This window comes from Oncorhynchus mykiss, chromosome 12 (genome assembly GCF_013265735.2).
Source record: "Oncorhynchus mykiss isolate Arlee chromosome 12, USDA_OmykA_1.1, whole genome shotgun sequence".
NCBI classification, from domain to species: Eukaryota; Metazoa; Chordata; class Actinopteri; order Salmoniformes; family Salmonidae; genus Oncorhynchus; species Oncorhynchus mykiss.
In genome coordinates, this window is record NC_048576.1 from 43,545,522 (window position 1) to 43,566,760 (window position 21,239).

A 21,239-nucleotide genomic window follows, 5' to 3' on the forward strand; every position below is an offset into this window, starting at 1 on the left:
AATAAATAATTTTGCGAAACTATTCATGGTTGACCCTACACAGTCAATGGTGAATCAGCTGCTGCCTTCTTCATTGAAAATAAAATATATTTAAAAAAAAGAAAATTAACTATGAGGAAAATGTAAAACAACATTCTATAGGTTGAATGATTAGTGTTTCCAGCTGATCCCATTCCTCACTTGAACCCCATTTAAAGCGATGTGCTTGACAATACATGCATGTCTTCTTGTTTGCAGAGGTGGGACCATGTCATTGTTTTACAAGTCACAAGTAAGTCTCAAGTCTTAGCACTCAAGTCCCAAGTCAAGACAGGCAAGTTTGAGTCAAGTCTCAAGTCAAGTTTCAAGTCTTAAACTGAGTTTCAAGTCCTAAACAAGTCATAATGTGCTCTTCACCAAATGTAATACCATTAAATATTTAACAAGAGTAATAGTATTTATGTGAATCATGAATGTTTTAAAAAATATATATATTTATTACTTTCCAAATAAACTTTAGATTTCCATGGAAATACATGGGTAGACATGAGAAAGACATATGACAACACAAAAATATTGTAGTGCTCTCTCTCTCTCCAGATATACTCTAGACACCTAAAACAATCCTGCCAATCATTTATTAAAAGGTACATCAAAACAACTGACACTGAACTTCAAGTAGGCCTACAATTTGAACACTGGCCTGAATGTCTGAGAAAAAATACAGATCCCAAAGATGGGAGATAAAACCTGAACATGGAGACTACGTGTGTGTGTAATGCATAAACAGTTTCAATTTTTCTCTTATCTCAGCGCCCTATGATGCATTGCGTTTGCAAAAGACCAAATTCGATAAAAGTCTGTCAGTCATTTGTGCAGGCCGCAGTATGATGCCACCATGGCTGAAGACACGCTCCACCGGAGCACTGGAGGACGGCACTGCCAAGACCCTGATGGCCACTCGGGACAGTGAAGGAAGAGCCTTCCTGTTCATTGCTCAGAACAAGAGGGCATTCTGTCCTTCGCATATGTCAAGGTAGTGACTTAGCTGTAGTGCTGGAGAGGTCCCGACAGCTTTCTTCTGCCTCTTACAGTATGCTGCAAACAGCGCTTCTACTTGTCCAAGACTTTGGTCCTCTCGCTCTTCCTCATCAACAAGAGGCCAAGCTTGCTCAGTCCCTGTAGCATCTTGCAGAATCAGTTCTGGCAAAACATGTAAAAGCATAGCAGAAACAAAAAGGTAGTATTGGTGATGCAGTGGGTTAAACTAAAAAAGTATTATTGTTGCAGTCAATTGGATTAAATTATGAGAAAAAGTTACATTAAATTCAATAATATTTACCTTTCACTCTTTGTGCCACCTCCTTGACCAGCACATGGTGCTCCACCCACATCAGAGAAAAAGCCGGATCCAAGGCAGGTGCTTTGAGGTAGGCTGGATCTGAAAAGGGGGCAGTGATTCCATCTTGTGTCCTGGCCATTTTCACATTGATGAAGATTCCAATAAATCTTTTGTTCAGGCATGCCTGGAGACTTCTGACCAGGCCGCTCAGGGAATGGACTTGAGGCTTCCGCTGCTCCAGGTGGTGATTCAGGGACAGGACCGAGGAAACAACCAAACTGATTGTGACCCTCTTCACCCCCTGTGTCATATCTGTTGCTTCTCCAAATGGCTTCAGGATGTCCACCATCTGCTTCAACTTATTACACTCCCGTACTGTGAACAACAACTCCTTGTGCCCAGCCTTTACTAGAACATGACTGAGCTTTAGATGGTCACATTGGATAACTGCCTTCACTTGTCTTAGTGTTGAGTTCCATCTTGTTGACAGCAGGAGGGATGCCTCTTTCCCCAAATTCAACCTCAAACACCTCTTTGAATGTTGTGCTTGTATGAGCTGATTTTTGCTAACTTTGAAAGAGAAGGAGTCATCACTTTTGTTTCTTTCAAGCCGTCTCCCACCACCAGCTGGAGAGTGTGGGCAAAACATTGAAAGTGCTGTTTTTTTGCAATAGCAGCATCCACTGTTTGCTGGTCTTCCAGGGTTAGGTCATTCCAGAGCTCTGGGTCATCAAGGCAATCTTCGTCATGTACTTCTTCTTGTTCAATGGGGAAGCACACTGTGAATGCTTTTCTCATGTTGGCAGCATTGTCACTAATGATATAGTCCAATTTATCTTTAATGCTGAACTCATCACATATGGCCTCAAATTGCTCACAGATTATTTTGGCCGTGTGTGGGCCTTTGAAGTGGTCACAAGCCATGAGATTGGACTTGAGCTGTATCCTCTCTCCATCTTTCTCCATACAGTGCACAGTGACACCAAGGAACCCCCTCATCTTTCGGCCGGACCAAATGTACACTGTGACTGAAACATGGTCAGTGTTGCTCAACTGAGTTTTCAGTTTTGAACGTCTCTCTGTAGCGAGGTTCTCTACGTTTGATGTCAATGTTCTACGACACACTGGGCTGTACTAAAGTGACGAAAGCGCTTGTTTTCCACAATAGACAGAGGCAAGTTGCAATCGATAACCAGGTTGGACAGTATTGCATTGTTGATGGCTTTCTGCTGTGGATTATTCATGCTGTACTGCCATAAAACGGGTCTCCATGAACTGTGAGATTGGAGACTGTCGTGGTTCTTGTGACACTTTTGTTCGTCTGGTATTGTTGAAATCTGTAAGCATATAAAAAAAATAATTGAGCGGGGCAGTAGCACAATCTTGCGTGGTCTCAATCTTGGGTGCAATGATCACGTTCCCGCACTGGCTGACTGTGTGGAGGCTCATTGATTTAACGTTATGTTAGCCTACATGCTATACTAGCAAAGTTATATATACAGTGCCTTGCGAAAGTATTCGGCCCCCTTGAACTTTGCGACCTTTTGCCACATTTCAGGCTTCAAACATAAAGATATAAAACTGTATTTTTTTGTGAAGAATCAACAACAAGTGGGACACAATCATGAAGTGTAACGACATTTATTGGATATTTCAAACTTTTTTAACAAATCAAAAACTGAAAAATTGGGCGTGCAAAATTATTCAGCCCCCTTAAGTTAATACTTTGTAGCGCCACCTTTTGCTGAGATTACAGCTGTAAGTCGCTTGGGGTATGTCTCTATCAGTTTTGCACATCGAGAGACTGACATTTTTTCCCATTCCTCCTTGCAAAACAGCTCGAGCTCAGTGAGGTTGGATGGAGAGCATTTGTGAACAGCAGTTTTCAGTTCTTTCCACAGATTCTCGATTGGATTCAGGTCTGGACTTTGACTTGGCCATTCTAACACCTGGATAGGTCGATTTTTGAACCATTCCATTGTAGATTTTGCTTTATGTTTTGTATCATTGTCTTGTTGGAAGACAAATCTCCGTCCCAGTCTCAGGTCTTTTGCAGACTCCATCAGGTTTTCTTCCAGAATGGTCCTGTATTTGGCTCCATCCATCTTCCCATCAATTTTAACCATCTTCCCTGTCCCTGCTGAAGAAAAGCAGGCCCAAACCATGATGCTGCCACCACCATGTTTGACAGTGGGGATGGTGTGTTCAGGGTGATGAGCTGTGTTGCTTTTACGCCAAACATAACGTTTTGCATTGTTGCCAAAAAGTTCAATTTTGGTTTCATCTGACCAGAGCACCTTCTTCCACATGTTTGGTGTGTCTCCCAGGTGGCTTGTGGCAAACTTTAAACAACACTTTTTATGGATATCTTTAAGAAATGGCTTTCTTCTTGCCACTCTTCCATAAAGGCCAGATTTGTGCAATATACGACTGATTGTTGTCCTATGGACAGAGTCTCCCACCTCAGCTGTAGATCTCTGCAGTTCATCCAGAGTGATCATGGGCCTCTTGGCTGCATCTCTGATCAGTCTTCTCCTTGTATGAGCTGAAAGTTTAGAGGGACGGCCAGGTCTTGTTAGATTTGCAGTGGTCTGATACTCCTTCCATTTCAATATTATCGCTTGCACAGTGCTCCTTGGGATGTTTAAAGCTTGGGAAATCTTTTTGTATCCAAATCCGGCTTTAAACTTCTTCACAACAGTATCTCGGACCTGCCTGGTGTGTTCCTTGTTCTTCATGATGCTCTCTGCGCTTTTAACGGACCTCTGAGACTATCACAGTGCAGGTGCATTTATACGGAGACTTGATTACACAGGTGGATTGTATTTATCCTCATTAGTCATTTAGGTCAACATTGGATCATTCAGAGATCCTCACTGAACTTCTGGAGAGAGTTTGCTGCACTGAAAGTAAAGGGGCTGAATCATTTTGCACGCCGAATTTTTCAGTTTTTGATTTGTTAAAAACGTTTTAAATATCCAATAAATGTCGTTCCACTTCATGATTGTGTCCCACTTGTTGTTGATTCTTCACAAAAAAATACAGTTTTATATCTTTATGTTTGAAGCCTGAAATGTGGCAAAAGGTCGCAAAGTTCAAGGGGGCCGAATACTTTCGCAAGGCACTGTAGCTGTTGGCTATATTAGCCACGACTTACTGTTCTTTGTTCAGCTTCAAATGTCGAACAAAGTTGGAAGTTGTTGCGCCTCCATCTGTAATTTTCTTCCTGCATGTTTTGCAAGTTGCAATCCATTTTTTGTTGACTAATCCGTTAAATGAAGGGTTGATGCGCTGCACACTTTTTTTAATAGCATATTTTTTTTATATTTGGGCTTGGGGAAGGAATCAAGTCAGGGTGAGTCATAAGGCTCAAGTCCAAGTCAAGTCACGAGTCATTGGTATTAAAGTCAAGGTCGAGTTGCAAATCATCATATTTGTGACTTAAGTCTGACTCTAGTCCAAGTTATGTGACTCGAGTCCACACCTCTGCTTGTTTGTCTTCCTGCCAGCAGACTCTCTCTCCACCCTCAGCTTCTCTGACGAACTGTCTCTACCTTACAGCACCATGCGCCAAATACTCAGACAGTTCACAGCCAGAAACGTATGTGGCACAACAGTTATCACTCATAATAACGTATTGTTTGTTGAACAACAACTAAAGGCCATCCATTCTGGTTATCAATCCATTTGAACCTTCCACTAATAATAACTATAAGTATAATGTAAAACAACATTCTATAGGTTGAAAGATGAATGTTTCCAGCTGACCCCATTCCTCACTTGAACCCCATGTAAAGTGATGTGCTCTTCAATACATGTCTTCTTGTTTGTCTCCCTAACAGCAGACTCCGTCTCTCCACCTTCAGCCTCTCTGATGGACTGTCTCCACCTTCCACCACCGTGCTCAATATACTCAAACTGTGAATCTGAAGGCTGGCACCCTGAGCTTGAGATGGTGTGGCTGGACAATAAAGGAGTCAATCTCAGATATGAAAACTGTTCAAGGGTGTGTTCACTAGGTTCTGTATATCCATTGATTCTTGAAGAAAATAAATTAGAAATGCTTGTTGAACTTAGTTTAACTGTTCTTCCCCATCAAAACAAACATAGGCATGTTTAACTGAAAACAAACACTGTACATTGTCTGGAAATAACGGACGACTTGGTACTACCCAAGTTTATTACTTCCAGATAATTTGTTTACATTCCTGGTAGTGAGTATTTCTCCTTTGCCAAGATTATCCATCCACCTGACAGGTGTAGCATACCAAGAAGCTGATTAAACAGCATGAACATTACACAGGTGCACCTTGTGCTGAGGACAATAAAAGGCAACTCTTAATTGTGCAGTTTTGTCATACAACACAATGCCACAGATGTCTCAAGTTTTGCGGGAGAGTGCAGTTAGCATGTTGACTGCAGGAATGCCCACCAGAGCTGTTGCCTGATAATTGGATGTTCATTTCGCTACCATAAGCTCCCTCCAATGTAGTTTTAGAGAATTAGGCAGTATGTCCATCCAGCCTCACAACCGCAGACCACGTGTATGGCGTTGTGTGGACGAGTGGTTTGCTGATGTCAATGTCATGAAGAGTGCCCCATGGTGGCGGTGGGGTTATGGTATAGACAGGCATAAGCTACGGACAACAAACCCAATTGCATTTTAGTGATGGAAATTTAAATGCAAACAAATACTGTGATGAGATCCTGAGGCCCATTGTGAGGCCCATGTTTTAAAGGTTTCTGTGACCAACAGATGCATATCTGTATTCCAGTCATGTGAAATCCATAGATTAGGGCCTAATGAATTTCAATTGACTGATTTCTTCATATGAACTGTAACTCAGCAAAATCTATGAAATTGTTGCATGTTGCGTATGTATTTTTGTTTTAAAATGAGAACTTTTTATGTTTATGTCATTCGTTCTGCTGATAGCTGCAAAATTACTACCTTACATTTAATATAATATTACTACCTACATTTAATATGAAAACATTTGAGTGGTGGGAGGAAATCGATTGGTCATTGTGGAGACACCCTTTTTCAATAAAACATATTAACACACTGGAACATAAATAACGGTGACAAAGCAATGGAAAAACACTTAAGGTGCTCTAGAGCTCTTTAGATACATTCGCTCAGAGGTGGTTTAAAATAAACTGCATTCTAATGTCAACTTTTCTTATGGATAACTGTATGAAGCGAAAGGTTTTACTCATGCTCAGTTCTAGGGTCTGGAGTGCTGCGCGAGTGTAATGAAAATCACGTTAACTTTTTATTTTATTTTACCTTTATTTAACTAGGCAAGTCAGTTAAGAACAAATTCTTATTTTCAATGAAGGCCTAGGAACAGTGGGTTAACTGCCGCCCAAACTTTGGAGAATGATAGGCTACATTTGCATTTGTTGGCCATCAAGTAGGCTATTAATTTCTATGCCATTGCAGGCAACTGACATTGTAGCCTACCATTTGATACAGTACAATAAATATGTTGAAATTACGATATCACTGGAGTCATTGTAAATCAATTTGGTCCAATTGTGTAGCCTACCTGGAGCTGGATTTAATAAATAGCCTATAACTTCAGTTTGTTGTTGTAGCCTTATATTATTATGCAATTGTTAATGGCCATGTTAAGTTAAATAAATTGGAAGGTAATCAATTGTGATTGTGGTCACCGCTCTATCGTGAATGTATCATTCTCCACATTTAAATGTCAGTTTCATTGTAGCGCTTTCCCTCAAATGAGATGTTGGCCTATACGCTAACTGCATCTAGATCAGCAAACCATGGCAAAGTTGAATTGCAATTAAAAAAAAACGATTTTAGTCAATAGCCAATGCCTGTTAAATAACTAGTCAATCTGGTAAATAAGCCATAAGCCAATAACGGCACAATTGCCAGAAAATAGCCCAACATTCGTTTTTTGAAGTCCGTCCAAGTGTTTCTTGCACAGAGATTGAGATCCTCTGTCCAACTTTTATCACTCAAACTCTTCTGTCGGATTTATCTATAGTTATGCACAAGTGCAAACAGGATTTATTTACAATTATAAACTGGGTGGTTTGAGCCCTGAATGCTGATTTTGATTTACCATGGCTTTCAACAAATCAAATTTGATTGGTGACATGGTTAGGAGATGTTAATGCGAGTGTAGCGAAATGCTTGTGCTTCTAGTTCCGACAGTGCAGTAATATCTAACAAATAATCTAACAATTCCACATGAACTAACTAATACACACAAATCTAAAGGGATGGAATAAGAATATGTACATATAAATATATGGATGCGCGATGACCGAGCGGCATAGGCAATATGCAATAGATGGTATAAATACAGTATATACATATGAGATGAGTAATGTAAGATATGTAAACATTATTAAAGTGGCATTATTTAAAGTGACGAGTACTCCATTTATATAGTGGCCAATGATTCGAGTCTGTATGTAGGCAGCAGCCTCTCTGTGTTAGTGATGGCTGTTGACCAGTCTGATGGCCTTGAGATAGAAGCTGTTTTTCATTCTCTCTGTGCTCTCTGTTGTTCTTGATGATCTTTTTGGCCTTCCTGTGACATCGGGTGCTGTAGGTGTCCTGGAGGGCAGGTATTTTGCCCCTGGTGATGCGTTGTGCAGACCGCACCACCCTCTGTAGAGCCTTGCGGTTGAGGGCGGTGCAGTTGCCGTACCAGGTGATGATACAGCCAGACAGGATGTTCTCAATTGTGCATCGGTAAAATATTGTGAGGGTTTTTGGTGACAAGCCAAATTTCTTAAGCCTCCTGAGGTTGAAGAGGCGCTGTTGCGCCTTCTTCACCACACTGTCTGTGTGCGTGGACCATTTCAGTTTGTCCCTGATGTGTACACCGTGGAACTTTCCACCTTCTCCACTGCTGTCTCTTCGATGTGGATAGGGGGGTGCTCCCTCTGCTGTTCCTGAACTCCACAATCATCTCTTTTGTTTTGTTGACATTGAGAGAGAGGTTGTTTTCCTGACACCACACTCCGAGGGCCCTCACCTCCTCCCTGTAGGCTGTCTCGTCATTGTTGGTAATGAAGCCCACTACTGTTGTATCGTCTGCAAAATTGATGATTGAGTTGGAGGCATGCATGGCCACGCAGTCATGGATTAACAGGGAGTACAAGAGGGGGCTGAGCACACATCCTTGTGGGGCCACAGTGTTGAGGATCAGCGAAGTGGAGATGTTGTTTCCTACCTTCACCACCTGAGGGCGGCCCGTCAGAAAGTCCTGGACCCAATTGCACAGGGCAAGGTTGAGACCCAAGGCCTCAAGCTTAATGATGAGCTTGGAGGGTACTATGATGTTAAATGCTAAAGCTGTAGTCAATGAACAGCCTTCTTACATAGGTATTCAGATGGGATAGGGCAGTGTGCAGTGTGATGGCGATGGCGTTATCTGTAGACCTGTTGGGGCGATGTGCAAACTGAAGTGGGTCTAGGGTGGCAGGTAAGGTGGAGGTGATATGATCCTTGACTAGTCTCTAAAAGCACTTCATTATGACAGAAATGAGTGCTACGGAGCGATAGCAATTTAGTTAAGTTATCTTTGCCTTCTTGGGTACAGGAACAATGGTGGCCATCTTGAAGCATGTGGGGATAGCAGACTGGGATAGGGAGCGATTGAATATGTCCGTAAACACACCAGCAAGCTGGTCTGCGCATGCTCTGAGGACTCGGCTAGGGATGCCGTCTGGGCCAGAAGCCTTGCGAGGGTTAACACGTTTAAATGTTTTACTCACGTCCCCGCAGTCCTTGGTAGCGGGCAACGTCAGTGGCACTGTATTGTCCTGAAAGCGGGCAAAGGTGTTTAGTTTGTCTGGAAGCAGGATGTTGTTTTCCGTTACGTGGCTGGTTTTCTTTTTGTAGTCAGAAATTGCCTGTAGACCCTGCTACATACTGTACGTCTCTTGTCTGAGCCGTTGAATTGCGATTCCACTTTGTCCCGACATTACGCTTGTTTGATTGCCTTGCAGAGGGAACAACTACTATATTAGGCCATATTCCCAGTCAAGTTTCCATGGTTAAATGTGATGGCTCAGACTGTGTACCAATGGAATGACTTTTTTTTTAAAATTACTATTCTAATTATATTGTTAACAAGTTCACAACAACAATAAGGCACCTCAGGCGGTTGTGGTATATGGCCCATATACCATGGCTAAAGAACAGCCCTTAGCCGTGGTATTTTGGCCATATATCACACCTCTGGCATTATTGTTTAATCATAACAGTCAAAACAAGTTAAATCGACATCCATTGATGGAAAACTATCTGGAGAGTTTAAATGTCCCTTGAGATATATTCTTAAATTTGCAATAATTATTATTTTGATGGAAAACCAAATTTAGCTTCTTAGACTACGTCATTAAAACTGCAGTTGATATTCCTTCTTTATTCACTCTATAGCGTTATGAAAAAGGGGTTTCATGGATAAACGTGGCAACTCTTGGGCTAGTTTTCAGGCCTTGTGGGCAGGTTTTCAGAGGTCATTGTGCTAGACCTGGCAAACCTGGTTATGTGTGGCTGTGTCTGTGTGTCCTCAACTTGCAGTGAGCAGCAAAGTTTGCTGTCACTCAGTCAGAACGCGCATGAGTTACATTTTTATTTTATCGACCTGTGCACCTATGTTGTAAACTTTCATTCATAGCTAGATTGCAGCAACCTCATAATGGGTATAGGGAAAATTAACGTATCATGTAGTTGCCTAAACATATTGATGTTACATTAAGCTGGGTGAATGGAATATGAATGACAGCCATCCAATATGCTGTAAGAGAAATTACTTACTTACTTACTGACTTTATTGTCCCCATGGGGAAATTTTGTTGCGGTGTCATGTACACATTTAAAGTGGTGTTTAAATACAAAACAAAACTGACAATACAACTTTCATAACAGTTACGTACCAATAAAAAGAAGAAGAAGAAGAAATAAGAAATAAAACATTTTAAAAAAAGAAAAGACTAGCCTGCTGGCCTTATGGAGTTGAGCTATTTAGGAGGGATATCACACCTAGGACAAATTATTGTCTCGTTCTGTTTTTCCTGCTGAAGGGTGCCCTATACCTGCGCCCAGAGGGGAGTAATTCGAAGTCCAGGTACAGGGGGTGGCTTGGGTCTAAAATTATTTTGTGAGCCTTACGGAGGGCCCTGACCTTAAAGATCTCGTCCAGGCCTGTCTGTTTGACTTGCTTGCTGTGGTAATAATCCTTCTCAGCATATTTCTCTGGCTGACAGTGGCATTGCCAAACCAACAAACAATACAAAAAAGTTAAAATACTCGCAATAAAGAATTTGTGAATATAGTAGTCTACATTAAAAGATCCCAACTTTTTGAGAAAGTACAGTCTCTGTTGGCTCTTTTTGTAGATCAGGTCTGTACATTTACTCCACTGAAGCTTATTGTCCAAAAGGACACCCAGATAATTATATTCCTCTACAATTTCTATATTCTGACCTCTGATAGATGTTGCAGAGGTAGGTGTTGTACGCTTCCTGAAGTCTATGTACATCTCTTTGGTCTTGTTGGTATTGAGAACCAAGTGTGATTCCTCACACCACTCTACAAAGTCATCTAGGACCGGGCCATGATGTTCCTCGTCATCATGCAACAAGCTGATCAAGGCAGTGTCATCAGCGAACTTAACGAGGTGTCTGTCAGTATGGGAACTAGTACAATTATTAGTGTACAAGATGTACAGAAGTGGGGGCAAAACACATCCCTGAGGAGAGCCTGTGTTGGTATTGCGTATATCCGACACGTGGGGACCAATTTTGACTCGCTGTGAGCGATGGCTCAGGAAGTCCAACAGCCACACAACCAGCCCCCCCATCTAAGGAGTAGTCCCAAATGAGTCTCTGTGCCAGAATGTAAGGCTGGATTGTGTTGAAGGCAGAAGAAAAGTAAACAAACAGAACCCTGACATGGGATTTGGCACCCTCTAGATGTCTATAGACCATGTTAAGGAGGGTAAGAATGGCATCATCAACTCCTCTGCTAGGCTGATAGGCAAACTGAAATGGGTCGAGGAGCTTCTGGGTGACACTAAGAATATGACTTTTCACAATTTTCTCAAGGCATTTCATTACTAAGGATGTCAAGTCGACAGGGCGGTAGTCATTCAGCACAGAGGGATTAGATGCTTTAGGAATTGGAATAATTATTGATTTTTTCCACAATACTGGAAAGTGTTGCTGGTTGAGTGAGGATTGGAAAATGTCTGTAAAAACACCAGCCAGTTGTTCAGCACAGTGCTTTAACACATGTCCACTTATTTTGTCTGGGCCTGGGCTTTTGTATGTGTTACATCCCCTGAACAACTTTAGAACATCAGACTGTTGAACAACAACTCTCTCAAACATTTGTAATGATGCTTCCATTTGTTTTACCTCCGACACGAAGTTGTCTGATTCAAATCTTGAGAAGAAAACATTCAGTTCATTAGCCATGTTCTGGCCCTCATATCACCCAAGGTCAGCACTGGTTTTTCCCCTGCCTATATGGGGGGTACTAGCCATGGATTTAATCCCTTGCCAGGCCACCCTTGCGTTTCCTGAGGAGAGGGTCCTCTCCACCCTTTGCTTGTGTGCCTCCTTGTCCACCAGTATGTCTTTTGAGCTCACGTTGTACATCTCTTAAAGCCTGTCTATCACCCCCAGCATAAACTGCCTTCTTCCTATCAAGTAGTGACTTTAGATGTTTTAATACCCAAGGCTTGTTGTTAGGGAAGCTTTTACAAGTCTTAGGAGGCACAACTGACTCAACACAGAAGTTTACATAGTCTGAAATAACATCTGTGAGTTCATCAAGATCAGAGCTGCTGTCATCAAATACCTCCCACATTGTACAGTCAAAACACCCCTGGACACAAGTGATACTGTTGTCATTCCAGATCTGGACAGTTTTAACTGTGGGTTTCTCCCTCTCCAGGAGCCGGCAGTAGGTTGGCCTGAGGTCCCCAGGGGAGGTCTGGAGGTGGCAGAGAAGGCCTTTGGTATTGTCCCATAGCACAAATCAAGAGTCCTATTTTTCCTAGTGTGACATTTCACATACTGATGGTATGTGCACAAGACTTTGTGCCGGCCGGCTCCACTTCTCTGTCCGGGACTCTGTCATCCAGCCAAGTCTCAGTAAATGCCAGCAAACAGGCCTCCCGATATTCATGTTGTAAGCGCAGATTCGCTGACAACTCATCCGCTTTCCCCCGCAGTGACTGGGCATTAATCAGCAAGGTTGTGGGTAATTTTTAAAGTCTTTGTCTGATTCCCCCACGTTTTCCACATTTGCATTTGGGTTTGTAATCCACTCGCAGACAATCAGGTATTAGATGGGCCATTGGTATATCCAACGTGTTTGTATTTGAGTTGCATTGTAGTAAGAACTCCCTGCTGTATTGGATTCCACTGCCAGCAGAGTTTTCATAATTTAGTCTGTTCATAGCAGGTATATACACGATCAACAAGATCAGTCCAACACCCCACCACTGTAAATCCATGGTTGGCAGATTGTTTGTAAGCTAACTGTACAAATTAAAAACATAAAATAACGCCACATCAAACGTCACACACACTGCTGGTCGCAACAGAGCCGCGCCCCTGTTGTGGACAGAAATAAGGCTGTCGTGGAAATTACCACCAGGGACAGCTGAAGTCAATCTTAAATTAATAATTATTAATTATCAGCAAGCTGAAGAGGTTCCAACAAGCTTACTGCACCAAGTAGTACACGTCTGTCAGGAGCTCCGCCAGGGCAGTCCCTTTAGGGGGGTGGGGGGCGGTCAACATAGACTGGTTACACAGACAAGTTATATTTGCATGATTTACATTGTTCATCCATGTGACCGACAAATATGTCACGAGGCCTCTTCTCTCCAACCTGAGACCTTGAAACTCAAAACAATGTTCTGGGCATAATGCCAAATTGCAGATACTGAGGATTCCTCCCAGGCACCATCAATCAGTCACTTGCATGAACCCAGTTGAATTGTTCATTATAAAATTAATATTTTCCTTCCCATTCCCTCCTCTTATCACTCTGTGATAATAATCATTAAATGTTAAGGTAAGAATTAGATTACAGGTTCTATCAAAAGGAGTTTCTATACTTTTATTAAAGTAAGTGAAATCAACACATAAAACCAGACACTTCATCTTTTCAAACCCTTCACTCTGGGTTGTACAATCTAAAATACACACAAAGGATCTGTAGATTGTTTCCAAAGCTCTTACCTATAAAACCATTGCAATAGAATGTTTTAACTTAAGTCTTCGCTTCATACAGTTACACATATGTTTCATTACACAATTTTGTTTATGGATTCTGGCAATGACATTTTAGCTGAAGCTTTCTTCCCAAGTGGCATGTTAATGGCAGATCGATATCTCAATGCATTTTGTTTCTAAATTATTCCGAATTTCGCAGTATACAGACCTCCACAATCAACCTGATATGCCAAATAAACCATTTTGGACAATTCTAAATCAATTATGGGCACGGTTGACCACCTCCCTCCCTCACGTCACTCATTCTTCTGGCATTTCTTCATTTTCTTCTTCAGATATTGTTTCAGTTTGTCCTCCCAATGGCATATGTTCAAAGTCGATGACCCTTGATAACGTCCCGATTTGAATATCTGGGGAATAATCAGATTTTCCAAAGCAAACGAACGTCTCACCTGAGCCGCCACTGTCCTTTACGGTCCATTATGTCTTGTCCATTTTCATACCAGTACACCAGCTTCGACTGGATGCTGTGCACAGGTTGCTGGCTCGGACTCAGGTCTCCGGGTAGAAGTGGTGAAGGACCATTTCTTCATTTTCTTCTTCAGATATTGTTTCAGTTTGTCCTCCCATAGGGAACGCCACTGTCGCCATTACTTCAGCCGGTTACTTCTCGGTCGAATTATCTATGCATCTACAGTGGCAAGAAAAGGTATGTGAACCCTTTGGAATTACCTGGACTTCTGCATAAATTGGTCATCAAATTTGATCTGATCTTCATCTAAGTCACAAAATTAGACAAGCACAGTCTGCTCAAACTAATAACACACAAACAATTATACGTTTTCATGTCTTTTTTTTAACACACCGTGTAAACATTCACAGTGCAGGGTGGGAAATGTATGTGAACCCTTGGATTTAATAACTGGTTGACCCTCCTCTGACAACAATAACCTCAACCAAAAGTGTTCTGTAGTTGCTGATCAGACCTGCACAACGGTCAGGATGAATTTTGGACCATTCCTCTTTACAAAACTATTTCAGTTCAGCAATATTCTTGGGATGTCTGGTGTGAACCACTCTCCAGGTCATGCCACAGCATCTCAATTGGGTTGAAGTCGGGACTCCAGAAGGTGTATTTTCTGTTGTTAATTTACTTCTGTATTTTGGGTCGCTGTCCTGTTGCATCACCCAACTTCTGTTGAGCTTCAATTGGAGGACAGATAGCTTTACATTCTCTTGCAAAATCTTGGGAATTCATTTTTCCGTCGATGATAGCAAGCTGTCCAGGCCCTGAGGCAGCAAAGCAAGTCAAAACAATGATGCTCCCTTCACCATAATTTACAGTTGGGATGAGGTTTTGATGTTGATCTGCTGTGCCGTTTTTTCTCCACACATAGTGTTGTGTGTTCCTTCCAAATATATCAACTTTAGCTTCATCTGTCCACAGAATATTTTGCCAGTAGCACTGTGGAACATCCAGATGCTCTTTTGCGAACTTCAGATGTGCAGCAATGCTTTTTTGGACAGCAGTGGCTTCTCCCGTGGTGTTCTCCCATGAACACCATTCTTGTTTAGTGTTTTAAGTATTGTAGACTCGTCAACAGAGATGTTAGTATGTTCCCAGAGATTTCTGTAAGTGTCATGCCCTGACCTTGGAGATCCTTTTTATCTCTATTTTGGTTCGGTCAGGGCGTGAGTTGGGTGGGGCATTTCTATGTGTTGTCTATGATTTTCTATCTCTATGTTTTGGCCAGATATGGTTCTCAATCAGGGACAGTTGTCTCTGATTGGGAACCATACTTAGGTGCCTTGTTTTCCACCTGTCTTGGTGGAAAGTTGACTTTCTTTATGGCACTTTTCCTTTGAGCATCACGGTTTGTTTTTGTCTGCGTCATTTTGATTATTAAAGGAAAATGCACGCTCACCACGTTGCACCTTGGTCCTCTCCTTCAAACAGCCGTGACAGAACTTCCCACCCACATGGGACCAAGCAGCGTGGTAAGGAGAAATGGACATGGGAGGACATCCTGGACGGCAAGGGATCCTACACGTGGGAGGAGATCCTGGCCGGAAAGGATCGCCTGCCCTGGGAGCAGGTAGAGGCAGAGTTATGAGGGAACACGGCTGGCAAGGAAGCCCGAGAGGCAGCCCCCAAAAAAGGGGGAGGCACACGGGGAGTGTGGTGGAGTCAGGTTGGAGCCTTGAGCCCACTCCCCGTGCTTACCGTGGCGAGCATGTGACTGGTCAGGCCCCGTGCTATGGGGTGATGTGCTCGGTGCCAGCGTCCCGCATTTGCCGGGTGGAAGCGGGCATCCAGCCAGAACGGGTGGTGCCAGCTCTGCGCTCGAGACCGCCAGTGAGCCTCCACGACCCAATGTATCTGGTGCCAAGGCCAGGGAAGAGGCCTCCTGTATGTCTCCCCAGCCTGGTGAGTCTTGTGCCTGTTCCCAGAACCAGGTCTCCTGTGTGTCTCCCCAGCTTGGTGAGTCCTGTCCCTGCGTCCAGTCCGGAGCCTCCAGTGTCGCCCTCCTGTCCAGTGCTTCCAGAGTCACCCTTCAGTCCGGAGCTTCCAGAGGCGCCCTTCAGTCCGGAGCTTCCAGAGGCGCCCTTCAGTCCGGAGCTTCCAGAGGCGCCCTTCAGTCCCGAGCTTCCAGAGGCGCCCTTCAGTCCCCAGTCCAGGGTCGGCGGCGAGGGTCCCCGCTCTTTTTTACCACCTGTCTTGGTGGAAAGTTGACTTTCTTTATGGCACTTTGCTTTGAGCTTTACGGTTTGTTTTTGTCGCCGTCATTTTGATTATTAAAGGAAAATGTACGTTCACCACGTTGCACCTTGGTCCTCTCCTTCAAACAGCCGTGACAGTAAGTCTTTAGCTGACACTCTAGGATTCTTAACCTCATTGAGCATTCTGGGCTTTGCTCTTGCAGTCATCTTTGCAGGACGGCCACTCCTAGGGAGAGTTCATAGACAATTTGTCTTACCCGCGGACTGATGAACATCAAGGCTTTTAGAGACACTTTTGTAACCCTTTCCAGCTTTATGTATGTCAACCATTCTTAATCTTGGGTCTTCTGAGTTCTCTTTTGTTCTAGGCATGGGTCACATCAGGCAATGCTTCTTGTGAATAGCAAATTCAAATTTTGTGTGTTTTTTATGGGGCAGCTTTAACCAACATCTCTAATCTCGTCTCAATGATTGTACTCCAGGTTAGCTGACCCTGACTCCAATTAGCTTTTGGGGAAGTCATTAGCTGAGAGGTTCACATACTTTTCCCAACCTACACTGTGAATATTTAAATGTTTTCAATATAGACAAGATAAATACAATAATTGGTGTTATTAGTTTAAGCAGACTGTGCTTGTCAGTTGTTGTGACTTAGATTTATGACCAATTTATGCAGAAATCCAGATAATTCCAAAGGGTTCACATACTTTTTCTTGCCACTTGTCACTCCCTGGTCAAAGTATTTTGTGTTTATCTTCATGTATTGGGTCAGGCCAGGGTGTGGCATGGGGTTTTTGTATTGTGGTCTGTTTTGTCTTGGGGTTTTGGTGTGTATGTATTGGGATTGTAGCTAGTGGGGTGATCTAGCAAAGTCTATGGCTGTCTGGAGTGGTTCTCAATCAGAGGCAGGTGTTTATCGTTGTCTCTGATTGGGAACCATATTTAGGCAGCCATATTCTTTGAGTTTGTCGTGGGTGATTGTCCTTATTCCTGTCTTTGTTAGTTCACACAAGTATAGGCTGTTTCGGTTTTCGTTTCGTTCATTACGTTCTTTTGTTTTGTAGTGTTTGTATTAATTCATGTTTACGTTTGTTCATTAAACATGGATCGCAATCTACACGCTGCATTTTGGTCCGATCCTTGTTCCACCTCTTCGTCAGAGGAGGAGATAGAAGAAAGCCGTTACAGAATCACCCACCACAAAAGGACCAAGCAGCGTGTCAACAGGCAGGAGCAGCCCAAAGAGGAGATGCGCAATAAGGATTTCTGGACATGGGAGGAAATCCTCGACGGGAGAGGACCCTGGGCTAAACCAGGGGAGTGTAGCCGCCCAAAGGTGCAGCAGGAGAAGAGGCAACAGGAGCAGCCCAAAGAGGAGGACAGCATGGACTATATTTCTTGGGAGGAGATAGACAGGTGGGCGGTCGACCCAGGGAGAGTGCCGGAGCCCGCCTGGGATTCGATGGAGCAGTGCGCGGAAGGTTATCGGAGAATGGAGTTGGCAAAGCAAGCACGGCGGCGCGGACGGAAGCCCGAGAGTCAGCCCCAAAAATGTCTTGGGGGTGGGGGCTAACAGGGAGTATGGCTACCGGTGCGGTACATTCCAGCTCCGCGTATCGGCCGGGCTAGAGTGAGCATCGAGCCAAGTGCCATGAAGCCGGCTCTACGCATCTGGTCCCCAGTGCGTCTCCTTGGGCCGGCTTACATGGCACCAGCCTTGCGCTCGGTGTCTCCGGTTCGCCTGCATAGCCCAGTGCGGGCTATTCCACCTCGCCGCACTGGCAGGGCGACCGTGAGCATTCAACCAGGTAAGGTTGGGCAGGTTCGGTGCTCAAGAGCTCCAGTGCGCCTGCACGGTCCGGTCTACCCAGTACCACCTCCACACCCCAGCCCTCCGGTAGCAGCTCCCCGCACCAGGCTTCCTGTGCGTGTCCTCGGCCCAGTACCACCAGTGCCAGCACCACGCATCAGGCCTACAGTGCGCGTCGCCTGTTCAGCGCTGCCCGAGCATTCCTCCTCTTCAGCGCTGCTGGAGTCTCCCGCCTGTTCAGCACAGCCAGAGCCTTTCTCCTCTCCTGCGCTGCCGGAGTCTCCCGCCTGTTCAGCGCAGCCAGAGCTGCCAGCCTGCATGGAGCAGCCAGAGCTGTCAGTCTGCATGGAGCAGCCAGAGCTGTCAGCCTGCATGGAGCAGCCAGAGCTGTCAGCCTGCATGGAGCAGCCAGAGCTGTCAGTCTGCATGGAGCAGCCAGAGCTGTCAGTCTGCATGGAGCAGCCAGAGCTGTCAGTCTGCATGGAGCAGCCAGAGCTGTCAGTCTGCATGGAGCAGCCAGAGCTGTCAGTCTGCATGGAGCAGCCAGAGATGTCAGTCTGCATGAAGCAGCCCGAACTGCCAGTCTGCAAGGAGCTGCCAGTCTGCAAGGAGCTGCCAGTCTGTAAGGAGCTGCCAGTCTGCAAGGAGCGGCCAGTCTACACGGAGCTGCCAGAGCTGCCAGTCTGTAAGAAGCCGCCAGAGCTGTCAGCCTACATGGAGCAGCCAGAGCCGCCAGTCAGCGTGGAGCAGCCAGAGCCGCCAGTCAGCGTGGAGCAGCCAGAGCCGCCAGTCAGCATGGAGCAGCCAGATCTTTCAGTCTGCCAGGATCCGCCAGTCAGCCAGACTCTTCCAGGTCAGCCAGACTCTTCCAGATCCGCCAGTCAGCCAGACTCTTCCAGATCCGCCAGTCAGCCAGACTCTTCCAGATCCGCCAGTCAGCCAGACTCTTCCAGATCCGCCAGTCAACCAGACTCTTCCAGATCCGCCAGTCGGCCGGGATCTGCCAGAACTGCCAGTCGGCCAGGATCTGCCAGAACTGCCAGTCGGCCAGGATCTGCCAGTCAGCCAGGATCTGCTGAAACCACCAGCCAGCCAGGATCTGGTAGATCTATCTACCTGCCTGAGCTTCCTCTCACTCCCGAGCTTCCTCTCACTCCCGAGCTTCCTCTCACTCCCGAGCTTCCTCTCACTCCCGAGCTTCCTCTCACTCCCGAGCTTCCTCTCACTCCCGAGCTTCCTCTCACTCCCGAGCTTCCTCTCACTCCCGAGCTTCCTCTCACTCCCGAGCTTCCTCTCACTCCCGAGCTTTCTCTCACTCCCGAGCTTTCTCTCACTCCCGAGCTTCCCCTCACTCCCGAGCTCCTTCAGTCCCGAGCTGTCCTTCAGTCCCGATCTGCTCCTCAGTCCAGTGGGGTTCTGGGTGGGGACTACTAGGCCATGGTGGGCGGCGAGGGTGTACTATCCAGGGACGCGAGGAGAGGGGACTAAGACATTGACTGAGTGGGGTCCACGTCCCGCGCCGGAGCCGCCACCATGGACAGACGCCCACCCGGACCCTCCCTATTGTTTTGAGGTGCGTTTGGGAGTCCGCACCTTAGGGGGGGGGGGGGGGGGGGGGGGGGGGGGGGGGGGGGGTTGCACGCCCAATTTTTCAGTTTTTGATTTGTTAAAAAAGTTTGAAATATCCAATAAATGTCGTTCCACTTCATGATTGTGTCCCACTTGTTGTTGATTCTTCACAAAAAAAATACAGTTTTATATATTTATGTTTGAAGCCTGAAATGTGGCAAAAGGTCGCAAAGTTCAAGGGGGCCGAATACTTTCGCAAGGCACTGTAAGGGGTGAAATAAACATAGCTAGTTATAATTGTAACAGTTTTAGCAGATTATAAAAAGATGATCAGACTTTACGTGGCAAAAAGAAAAGGAATATAACATATACTGTTTACAGGAAACTCACTCTACATCCTTAGATGAAGTTGTGTGGATAAAGGAATAGGGTGGTAAAATAATTCTCTGTCATGGACAAAGGAACTCAAAAGGTGTGATGATATTAATTAACAAAAATGTTGATCTGAATGTGCAAATAGTCAGGATTGATTCGCAAGGAAGGTGGATGTTTTTGAATGTGATAGTGGATGAAAAACAGATTTGGCTCATTAATCTATATGGTCCAAATCGGGATTATCAGTCCTTTTTTCAAAAATATTTATACCAATTTATTGAATTTACAGGCTAAAAATTATCAAATCATTATGGTGGGAGACTATAACACAGTGTTCAGTACCTCAATGGACTGTAAAGGAAATCACTCAAACTACCATCACCCTGCCCCTAAAGAAATCACAAATAGTATGGAAACATTAGAAATAGTGCCTATTTGGAGTCTTAAAAATAACGACCTAGTGAGATATACATGGAGGAGACTTAATCAAGCTAGTCGTCTTGACTACTTTTGTTTCTTTCTCTCTTGCATCAAAGGCTTCTTAGGGCTAGGCGTCCCACCAGCGGGATACAACCTCCGGTGAAATTGGAGGGTGCGCAATTCAAATAAATCATCTTAAATTATGGATATTAAACATTGAGGTACACACAACTGTCTTCTTTCGGTTAAAAGCTTAAATTCTTGTTAATCTAACTGTACTGTCCTATTTACAATAGGCTTTACAGTGAAAGCATGCCATGCGATTGTTTGGGGACGGCACCCCACATCAACATATTTTTCCACCGGCACAGGCTTCATAAAATCCCAAATATCGATTAAATGTGCAAGCTCTAAACCTTTTCACCTGGACCATCGCAGCTGCTATCCGAGTGGCCACTCCTGGCTAACGTCTCTGTCCCAAAGCAAGAACCAATTAGCCTGGAGCTAGCCTTTGCTAGGCCCATCTCCTGGCTAGCCGAAGAGGTCCATCAGCCACTCCTTTTGGCCTGGACCCCGGGCATCCCATCACAACTGGACTACCGACGTAATTCGCCCGAGGGGGTTTATCAACTGGCTCCTCTGTCGCAACGTCCCCGGAATGCCCATCTGCTAGCAGGCCCGCTAGCTGTCTAGAGCATATAGGACTGTTAGCTTAAGAGTCCCACCAGACAAATTCTTTGGCCATTATACCTATTTTGGCAATTGGCCTGGACCCTTTTC

General features: G+C 44.6%; 1 long non-coding RNA gene across 1 annotated transcript in view; it reads right to left on the bottom strand.

Annotated features, from left to right (window-relative positions):
* Positions 1–511: 511 nt before the first annotated feature.
* The window catches only part of LOC118937884, a 29,318-nt gene continuing 8,590 nt past the window's right edge, over positions 512–21,239 (bottom strand). The window contains exons 2-3 of the long non-coding RNA XR_005035296.1: positions 1,322–2,658; positions 512–1,182 (exon numbers count right to left, since the gene is read on the bottom strand). This is a non-coding gene — a long non-coding RNA (uncharacterized LOC118937884). The remainder of the gene's footprint in view (positions 1,183–1,321; positions 2,659–21,239) is intronic.